This window comes from Mauremys reevesii, linkage group 9 (assembly GCF_016161935.1).
Source record: "Mauremys reevesii isolate NIE-2019 linkage group 9, ASM1616193v1, whole genome shotgun sequence".
Lineage (NCBI taxonomy): Eukaryota > Metazoa > Chordata > Testudines > Geoemydidae > Mauremys > Mauremys reevesii.
This window is the reverse complement of record NC_052631.1, coordinates 11,105,488-11,115,525: the sequence shown is the minus strand read 5'-3', so window position 1 is coordinate 11,115,525 and position 10,038 is coordinate 11,105,488. Positions and strand designations below refer to the sequence as shown.

Sequence of the window (10,038 nt, the reverse complement as noted above, 5' to 3'; positions counted from 1 at the left end):
GAGCTCCGTGATTTCTGCAGCAGCCGGTGTGCCTGGCTTGGGGCAGCTCAGGCAGCCCCTGTGCCAGTCACACCGGACGCTGCTGAGGCAGTCTTGGGCCACTCCTCCCCTCCCCCACAGCAGCAGAGTTTGGATGTGGGAGGGGGTAAGGGGGTTGGACACAGGATGGGGAGGTGGGCTCTGGCTGACGCTTACCTGGGGGGCTCCCCAGAAGTGGCGACATCCCCCTCCTTCAGCTGCTAGGCAGAGGCATGGCCAGGCAGCTCTGCACGCTGCCTCCGCCCAAAGCGCTGGCTTTGCAGCTCCCATTGCCCCCCCACACACACACACACGGACCCAAACTCTGCTGCTGCTGGGGGGGGGGAGGGCACAGAGCCAGGTAGGGAGCCTGATGGCCCCGCCAACACCCCGCCCCAACAGCAGCCAGGGTTCCGGGCCGCGCTGCCGCCCTCCCCCGGCCCTCAAGTTTTAGTCAAGGGTATATTGTAAAAGTTATGGACAGGTCACAGGCCGTTAATTTTTGTTTACAGCCTGTGTCTTTTACTAAAAATACCCGTCTCTAAAACGTAGCCTTAATCATCGTTAATCTATTTTGTTCCTTCTGGTTTTCATTCTCCCAGTACCATTTCTTCTAAAGTTCACACTGAAAATATATATGCCTGTAATATCATGACAAAAATAAATATCATACAGTGTAAGCATGATTGCACTAGATGGCAGCAAGCAATCAGAACCACAAAAGAAGAAACTTCAAAATATCAAAACAATTTCAAAGCATTTCTTTCCAAGTGCAGAAAAGATATGTGGGTTGACAACATTCTTAGCAAAGTAGATGTTGTTTTTGTTAGGTTATAAATCAAAAAGCAAAATACAAGTGAGATGTTATAAATTACTCAAGAGAGAGAAATGACTTTTAAGCAGTGAGGACCTTGTGATTTTACCACAAGCCTTTTATAAATGAACAGCATAGCAAATGGTGATTCATGAGGTCACCACTACTTTGAAGTGGCCAGGACTATACATCTCAAGAGATAGTGAAGATTCTTTTTGTATAATGGAAATAATCACATTAGGCAAACTGATAAAATCTATCACATAGCTCAGAGGCTGAAAAGACCTATTAGATCAATCAGTTTATCATGCGTGTGGCATTCACTAGGACAAAGTCAGCAGGGCGAAGCCCCTACCAACAATGATGTCCATCTACTGCACAGCCATGTGAGTAATCCCATTTCCTCTGCTGACCATGATAGCATGAGGCTAGGACATCACTCTGAGAGCTGATGATGCAGTGAGGTGTTACCCTGTTTAGCTCAGTGGTTCTCAAACTTTTGTACTGGTGACCCCCCACCCTTTGACACAGCAAGCCTGTGAGTGCGACTCCCCTTAGGAATTAAAAACACATGTTTTATATTTAACACCATTATAAATGCTGGCGGTGAAGCAGGGTTTGGGGTGGAGGCTGACAGCTCCCGACCCCCCCATGTAATAACCTGGCGACCCCCTGATGGGGAACCCCTGGTTTACGTCATGCACTGTGTCTCTGCCCTCCCGCCAGGAGTCAGACAAAGAAGACGCTGGCACAAAGTCAATGGCAGGGGAGCGTCGTGTCTCCTCCAGGTGCGCGCTCGGCCCTTGACTAGAGACCGCGGGAAGAAGGACCCGCGGCACCAACCCTGTGCCCCTTCGGCGCATGCGCACTGAACGGTCCTCGCTCGCTCCTTCCCTCCCCCCCCGCTCTCTCTAATCACTTCCGGTGAGTCCGTGCGCGCCCGGGGTCACCCCCGCTCCCTTCCTGTTATTCCCGGTGTGGGGAAGCGGCTCTCCCAGGCGCGGAGGGGCCCGGGGAAGCGCTGGGGCCGGCGGCTCGCTTTCCGCTGCGCCCTTGAAGCGCCGGGCTCCGGAGACCCGAGGACGGGCTCTGGTGGCGTGAAGGGGCGTCGGGGGGCGCTGCCCGTCGGGGAGGCGGAGGCTCCGGCCGGGGCGGGGGGCTGCGTTGTTCGTTCCCCCTCGGCTCCCGGTCTTGGCCGCCTCCCCCGGTGCGGGGCTGCCTCTCCCGCCCCCCAGCCGGCCCCGCCTCGGGCCTCGGCGCTGGAACCGAACGCACCGGGGAGCGAGAGGTGAGTCACCCGGGGCTGGGCGGGGGAGAAGGGACCCCGAGCCACGCGGGAGCCCCCGCAGCTCCCCCGGAACGAGGCAGAGCTGCTGTCCTGTCCCCCACCCGCCGACAGCCCCACAGGGTGGGGGTAGATCCGCCTCCTAGCCCAGGGGCTGGGAAACGGGTCCGGCTCCTGCGCTAGGAAATGAAGAAACGGGGGTTTACTTGGTCGCTAATTTTGAGTGTTTCTAAAAATGCTGTTTTTTCTGCCACCACACGGTGCCTCTTGATTTTCTGATGGCTGCTCCTGTGGTGCCGGTATTAACGCCATGGTGCCCAGAGCTTTCAGTCAGCATCGGGCTCTGTTGTGAAACATAGACCCAGTCCCTGCTCTGAAGAGTTTTGACAAGCTAATTAAAAAAAAAATCCCAGTGTGAAAATATCACTTTCTGCTTTATAGGAGAATTTGAGAAATAAAACATCATCACCGGCTGATGCTACACTGGGTGGCACTTGAGTCTGGTGAGCTCAGGTTAGATTGCTCTTTGAAAAGTGTCTTGTGTGTTGTTTCTAAGCTACGCACAAATAAATTCAATCAGCTTTCTCAGTTTAAATCTTATGCCTTTCTGTGTATACACACAGGACCTGAACAATAAATAGGGCAATTGCTGAGCTAATAGTCCCCTCAGATATTTTGTTAATGCATTGACTAATGTGTAGTGTTTTTATGTACCTCATGGCAAAGGTTGGTGGCTAACAAGGTGGCAATGGCTCTTCTCCAACCATAAAGAAAAAAAACAGTGGGAAAAACACAGAGTTTATTAAATGAAACACAAAGCCCGTACTGTGGTGTTTGCTTTATAAAATGTATTTATTCTTCAAACATAAAAATGCATACATTATCCACGATGATGTGCTTCTAGTTTTGGTAGTAGAGTGCAACTGAATTCTTAGTCTGTTAACTAGATAAGCCTAATCAGGGCAGGAAATGTCTTTTGCTTATGCATGATGTCTAGCGCTGGGCTCCTGGTCTGTAACAGAGGCTCCTAGGTGCTACTACAATGCAAGTAATGATGCCTCAGTTTCACCACTTGTAAAATTGGGGTAATGATACTTACCTCCTTTGTAATGTGCTTTGAAGTCTACTGATGAAAAGCACTATATAAGAGCTAGGTATTACTGTTAATAACACTCTCGTATCTGCTTCTAGAGACCAATGTACTTTGTTTTTCAGCATCTACTCTGTTATTAAACTTGGATTAAACCAGTCCAAATGAGCTTAAAAACATTCTGAACTGTCTAAATGAGAATGCAGACCTCTTAAAAACAGACACTAGATTAATGGCCCTGGCTGTGGTTTAGTTCCACATTTTTCCCCACTGTTTTGATACATGTTCCTTCGAAACAGATTTGGGTACAAATCTGGATTTCTTAGCATTTAAAATCAAAGAGAATAGCTGCTTTTCAATTTTCTATTCTGGGTTCAACCAGTAGGAGTTGTAGGCGGGTTCCAGATGGGGACACCGAGCAAAGAACCCTGGACAGTCCTGGCTCTTCAAAGCAGGGCTTTGGAGCTATGCTCCGGCTCTGCTCCAGCTCCAGGCAAAAACCTGCAAAAAAACTGCTCCGGAGCTGCTCCGCGCTCCAGCTCTGGGCTCCGCTCCAAAGCCCTGCTTCAAAGGAGTCAGTGAACGCTGCCCAGAGGAACTCTGCCTGGAGACATGAAGCAACATGGGAGCGAAAACCGGCTCCACAGTGAGAGCACCTCTGTTGAGCTGCCTTCTCCTTGTCTGGCAGATAGCAATCATGGCTGATGCCAGGAGGAAGTCTTGCAGCTTTGTGGGGCCACAGATGGGGTGTGCAAATATGAGAAGATGAGATGCGGGGAATACAGCCAGGCCCTGGAAGAGTCAGAAAAAGGGCTGCAGCCTGATGAGCACCACTTAGATGTGCACAAGGGTCTCTCTCTTGCTGCAGAAGGAGCCATCCTGACTAAATAATGGAGAAATTCTTTGTGTGTGTGTGTGTCCTTGTATGGTTCTAGTTTGTTCATTAGATCAAGCTAAATTTCCACTGAGACTGTCAGTGTCACTAGCCTCTGATCTGAAACTCCTTCAGTTGCTTTTGTAAACTTAGTGTGTTCTTTTAGAATCTTTGCATGTAAGGTGATGTTTGATCAAAGTCCTCTGGCTCAGTGCAGATTTCATCAGTTGGATGTACACTTCCTGAGAGTATGCAGACTGTCTCTGGGGAAATGAGCTATCAGTTCGAAGGGTTTATCTACATGGGGAAATTGACCAGAATAAAATAAATCACTTTATTGTGGAATAATTAGGATGCTTCCAAACTGGGGTAATTATTCTGGAATAAAAGTGATTTTTATTTGAGAATAGTGCCAAAAAATGGGAGCTGTTGTGGCATAGCTTATTTTGCAATAGATATTCTGGTCAATGTTTCCATGTGAACAAGCCCTAATACAACCAACTGTGAAGTTGATGGTGGCTATGGAAGAATTTTTTAAATTATGCAATATGTCTTAGGGCTGCTAGGTATTTTGCTTTCTCAATAAGGCTTAAATAGTGTGCCAAACACTATATGGCAAGTTCAGGATAAATGGACATGAGATGTTCTCTAGTCTTTATTTTAGTTGTCTGTGCAGTTAGCAAAGATCTGCTCACCTCTGCATTCTTAGCAATTTACATGCAGCATTTTTCAGATTAGAATCAGTAGCATTAAGTAGAATACATTTGTCCCTTTGCAGATGCTTCTAGTCATTGTCAGTTCTCTTGTTTAATTCAGGATAGTGCATTAGTGTCAATATTATTTCATTTCATTTTTCCTGTTCACTTCTGTATCTAATAGTGGATCTGTGAATTTGAATCTGTCCAGTGTATTTAGGAGAAAGCTGTATCTGCTTCTTAAATTGCTCAGTTGTGCTATATTGAAGGTGATGATAACTTAAAACTTGTTTTAAAATGTTATGGTTGTCTCCATGGTTTAGGCCTAGATGAATCGTTGTCATTTTTTGGATGTTGAAGAGAAACAGACTCTTTTTGGATGAACATGATGCTGAAAAGTTGCTGGAAGGCCAAACATAGGAATATAAACCATTCTGGCTATGTTTTAATGTTGGCGGTGCTGTCAAATGTCTCTCTTGCAGGGTCATCCAACTCATCAGCTTTTTGTTCTATTTAACTGAAGAAAATCACCTTTTTGGGGTGGGTTGGGGGGATTGGACTTCTTTCCTGATAACTCCTCCACAAACTCAAATGTGTAGTCTAATGAAGTCTGTGCTATAATAATACAGCTTCTAATACTATTGCTGTAGTTATCTGTTAATGTTTGTTTTAAACCCTATTTTCAGAGGTTTTATACATCTATCAGACAACTTGCTTCATTTTTTCATTAATTAAGCTGGTACTTTGCATGCAAGACCAGGGCCGGCTCCAGGGGTTTTGCTGCCCCAAGCAGCCGGGGGAAAAAAAAAAAAGCTGCAATCGCGATCTGCGGCAATTCAGTGGGAGGTCCTTCACTCCGAGCGGGAGTGAGGGACCCTCTGCCGAATACCTTAAAGTGCCGCCCCGCTCCGGAGTTGCCGCCCCAAACACCTGCTTGATAAGCCCTGTGCAAGACTCGCATTTTTCCCCAAACAATTCTCACAGAAATAATCAGTTCAGCTTCTTCCAGTTTTCTATCTGGTACTTATTACTATAACATAGGTCCTATAATTAAACACTTTATAAACCTCAAACTTATCTTCACAACACAACTGAAAGGAAGGGAAAATTACCACAACTTTGTGGATGGAGATCTGAGGCACAAAAAGATGAAGCAACTAGCCCAAGGTCACACAAGAAGTCTGTGGGAGAGCTGGGGATCAAATGTAGATTTGCTCTGTCTAATTTAGTACCTTAACTGTAAGGCATTCCTTCATTCTGGACAACTAATAGGCTTTATATCAGTGTCCTAAGTATTGACTACATAGTTCTAGAAAAAAGGGCTGGTAAAAACTAAATTTCATAATTAATACATGCTCCTGAACTTATTGGGGAGGAAAAACACTTCAAAGGCATAAGTTAAAGACATCAGCAGCATTAAACATAATAAACCTTCCAGCTTTTGTCTCATCATTATTTAATTTGAAAGTTTTGTTTAAATAGTAACTTTGAACATTTGGGAAATAAAAAGTCAAAGTTCAGACTGATAGTACTATTAATGTGTTTTGAGATTCAGGAGGTTTATCTTCCCTTTGATACAAGGATGTGCATAGCTCACAAACTTTTATTGTGGTGGAGGGGATGGCTGTGTTCAGTAGTTGGTAGAAAAAAGCCAGTATGGTGTATAAGGTCAGTCATGTGCTGAATGTGTATTTTGTGTAAGCAGTATGAGTTCTTGACCAGAATAAAATAAAGTTAGCATTTGACATAACAATGTCCATGCTTGTAGGAGTCAAATCTAATGTAGCCACAGACAATACAAATGCACCAGATTGCAGGTTGAAGTTTTGGTAATGACCAGAAGAGATGATAGAAATACTTTCTCTGAAGAAGGGAAAAAAAAACTGGCGGGAGATCACTTTTCTTCTCCCCTATCCCTCAAGTTGTGAGGGGGGGGGGGGGGGGAATTCACACAAAAGCATAAGAAGACAGTGTCGTATTTTAAAAATTGGGGGAAAACAGACTAATGCCTCTGCTTCCTCCAGTATGTTTTCTGGTATAGAAGATAGTGATGTGTGTGTGTGTGAAGTATGTGAAGTACTCCTGGATGTTACGAATGTTAGATGAACTCAGAATATAGCTTTCTGAAATTTTGTTTGTATTTCTGTTTTTAATCTCTTTATGATGCTTTACAAAGAGCCTAAAACAGCTGCTATAAGTCTATTGTGTTAAATTTTGAACAGCTTCTATAAAACCAAAGTTGTCAGTAAAATGGGAGTTAATAGATAAATAGGAGCAATCAAAACATACAGATTCAGGGTATTTTAGGATATAATAAAATCCATATAAACTCATTTTTAAAAAAAAAAACCTTCTGTCATGCTGATTACAAAGAGCTTTCATTACTTGTAGTGATGTGTGGTTTCTTGTGGGCAGAGCACATGTTAATCTAGAACCGTGTTTCCCAAACTTGGGACGCCGCTTGTTCAGGGAAAGCCCCTGGCAGGCCGGTCCGGTTTGTTTACCGGCCTCGTCCGCGGGTTCGGCTGATTGCGGCTCCCACTGGCCGCGGTTCACCACTCCAGGCCAATGGGGGCTGCCTGGAGCGGCGAACCGCAGCCAGTGGGAGCCGCAATCAGCCGAACCCGCTTACGAGGCCGGTAAACAAACCGGACCGGCCCGCCAGGGGCTTTCCCTGAACAAGCGGTGTCCCAAGTTTGGGAAACACCGATTTAGAAGATTATTGCTCTGTTCCATTGTTTTTAACATTGCCACTTTCAGAAAACTTGTTCCACCACATCCCTGCTGCATTGTTTTTTTTCCCTTCCCCCTCCATGTGCATTCTCATTTTCCTAGTCCAGGAAGGAGCAAAACCACTTGACGGGTAAACTTGCATTAAGTGTATTTGTTGGAAATGTTTATACTCAGTATATCCAGATCCTATGAGAGTGTTCAAATCATATAATTCAAAATGGGGCATGATGAGTATCTTTGTAGGTAACCTTCTCTAGGAATAGTGTGACCAGACAGAAAGTGTGAAAAATCAGGACGGAGGTGGCGGGGGGTAATAGGAGCCTATATAAGAAAAAGCCCCAAATACTGGGACTGTCCCTATAAAATCGGAATATCTGGTCGCCCTACCTAGGAAGCTCTTTGAATATACGTTAATTTGGCATAATTCTATCTCTTCAAAACTTGCTCCTGTCTCATTTGCCACAGAGATGATTTAGCATCTAGAGAGAAGGAGAACCTCTACCAAAGACATTCAGGTAAGAACAGCTGGGTCAAGCACTGGCTATGGATTCATCTATTTTTTTCATGTCCACCTTCCTTATGCCACCACAAAGTTGGAGCCAGCTCAGTGAAGTCAGGCAGAAATACAGATGCATATTTTGAACTGCTTAATCTTAGATACAACAGGAATACACTGTGTCAAAGCAAGCACTTACACAGGAAAAACAGACACTTGTACAAAACAGTTGTCTAAAGACAACTTATATGCAGAAGAAAACATACTCTGGCATTTTTCCTTTTCTATGCGTGAAGGCGTTCTTTTAATGAGGGGCTGTAATTATCACTGGTGACTTTGTAAAATCAAAACTCTTGTTAACACTTCTTTCAAATACAGAAGGCTTGATGAATTGACTAAGACTTAGGCTATGTCTACACTACGCACCTTTTAGTGACACAGCTGTGCTGCTACAGCCACGCTGCTAAAAGGCATGTAGTGTAGCCACTGTTTGTCGGCGGGGAAGAGCTCTCCCGCTGACAACTTTCATCCCTAACTAGCAGTGGTAGCTTTGTCAACAGGAGAGCTCTCCTGCTGACAAAGCGCTGCCCCCCTGCCCTCCCCCCACCCCCCAACAAAAGTTTTGCTGATGAAAAGCGCTGGTGTGATTTTTATTCACGCCTCTGAACGACAAAGTTTTGTCATTCAGGTTCCAGTTTAGACAAAGCCTCACCGTAAAACACCCTGGAACATTGAGTTAATTGGTTGTAATATTTAGCCAATAGAATGATTCTTCTTCCAGGGAGAAGAAAGATTTCTTCTACAAAGTAATGTCCAACGGATGCTTCCATTGTCACTCTCCAGAATGAAGAAATATTGAGTGTTTTATATGTTTCATATTCTAATGTTTACACGTCTTAAAACTGACTTTTTTTCATAATTGTTCCTAATAGTGTCTTTTGTACTATAGCATCAGTTTGGGCAAGACAAGCCAGACTGCTTTATCTCTTAGTGCTCAAATAATGTATTTGCAACAGTCGCAGCATTAAGATGCTTTAGAAGTCTTAATTAATCTAATGCTCAGAACTAGCCTGTAATAGCTCTGTACTGCTCCCTCCACACAAGAGACATTGGGAGGAAACACTAATCTAATTCAGACTTCCTTTGAGATAGAATTGTCTTTCTCCATGCAGAGGCTTTTCAAAGTCAGCTTGACTACAAATGTCAAGGCATTGATAAAGATTGAGCTGACGTAGTTCAAGCTTTCCATCCATTCTAGGGAGAAAAGTATACAATAAACTGATTTTAGCACCAATCTATTTAGCTCGTTTTCCTAACTTCCATTTTTCCTGCAACTAGTAGTCCTGCAGTGCAGTATATCATAAATTAGAATTATGCATCCATAAAACACAGGTACCTGATCGGTATAAGAACTAGTTCTTTATAATGGGAAGTTCTGTGCCAGTATTTATAGCCATGGTGAATGCCTTAATTGATCATATGTGCCTTGGTCCAAGCAGCTGAGGATTCTCTTTGCACATCAGGAACAAAAGTGAATTCAGTCTGAACTTGATTCCCTCTTTCAGCAGTTGGCAATCAGTAGACTGTGCACAACATCAAGAAGCATCTAGCAGTGTTGAGAGAAGATGGAAGCAATGAAGGTTTGGCATGATAGTCTGAGGGGAACTGTGGTCATGGGTGGAAAGGCCTGTCACTTCTATGATTAATTTAATCTAATGTTGGCATGTCAAAACACTGAAGTTTCTGATGCTTTTTGAAAGCAATTCACCTTCACCTTGCTACAAGAATGAGGCCAGCTACTACAAAGATGAAAATGAACTAAAGATTGAGGACATGAAGCTTCAGGCACAAGGAGAGCAACAATAAGTAGTGGATAAATGTTGATTATCAAACATGATTGGAGATGAGGAGCCTTCTTTGTAAGGTATTAAACAGCACTGTTTGTTCTTGTGAAAATTATTGCATAGGCTTTTATGGTGAGGTAAATCAGCATTTAACTTAGAGCCTATACCGTTGTTATTAGTGTGTTCGTG

General features: G+C 44.3%; 1 protein-coding gene across 9 annotated transcripts in view; it reads left to right on the top strand.

Annotated features, from left to right (window-relative positions):
• The first annotated feature begins 1,581 nt into the window (after nt 1-1,581).
• The window catches only part of PIK3CA (phosphatidylinositol-4,5-bisphosphate 3-kinase catalytic subunit alpha), a 68,760-nt gene continuing 60,303 nt past the window's right edge, over nt 1,582-10,038 (top strand). For 2 of the 9 annotated variants that reach the window (XM_039487923.1, XM_039487922.1), the window contains exons 1-3: nt 1,769-2,120; nt 7,975-8,024; nt 9,571-9,929. The gene's annotated coding sequence lies outside the window, so the exon portion shown is untranslated. The other 7 variants (XM_039487930.1, XM_039487929.1, XM_039487928.1 and 4 more) reach the window with 6 other exon arrangements.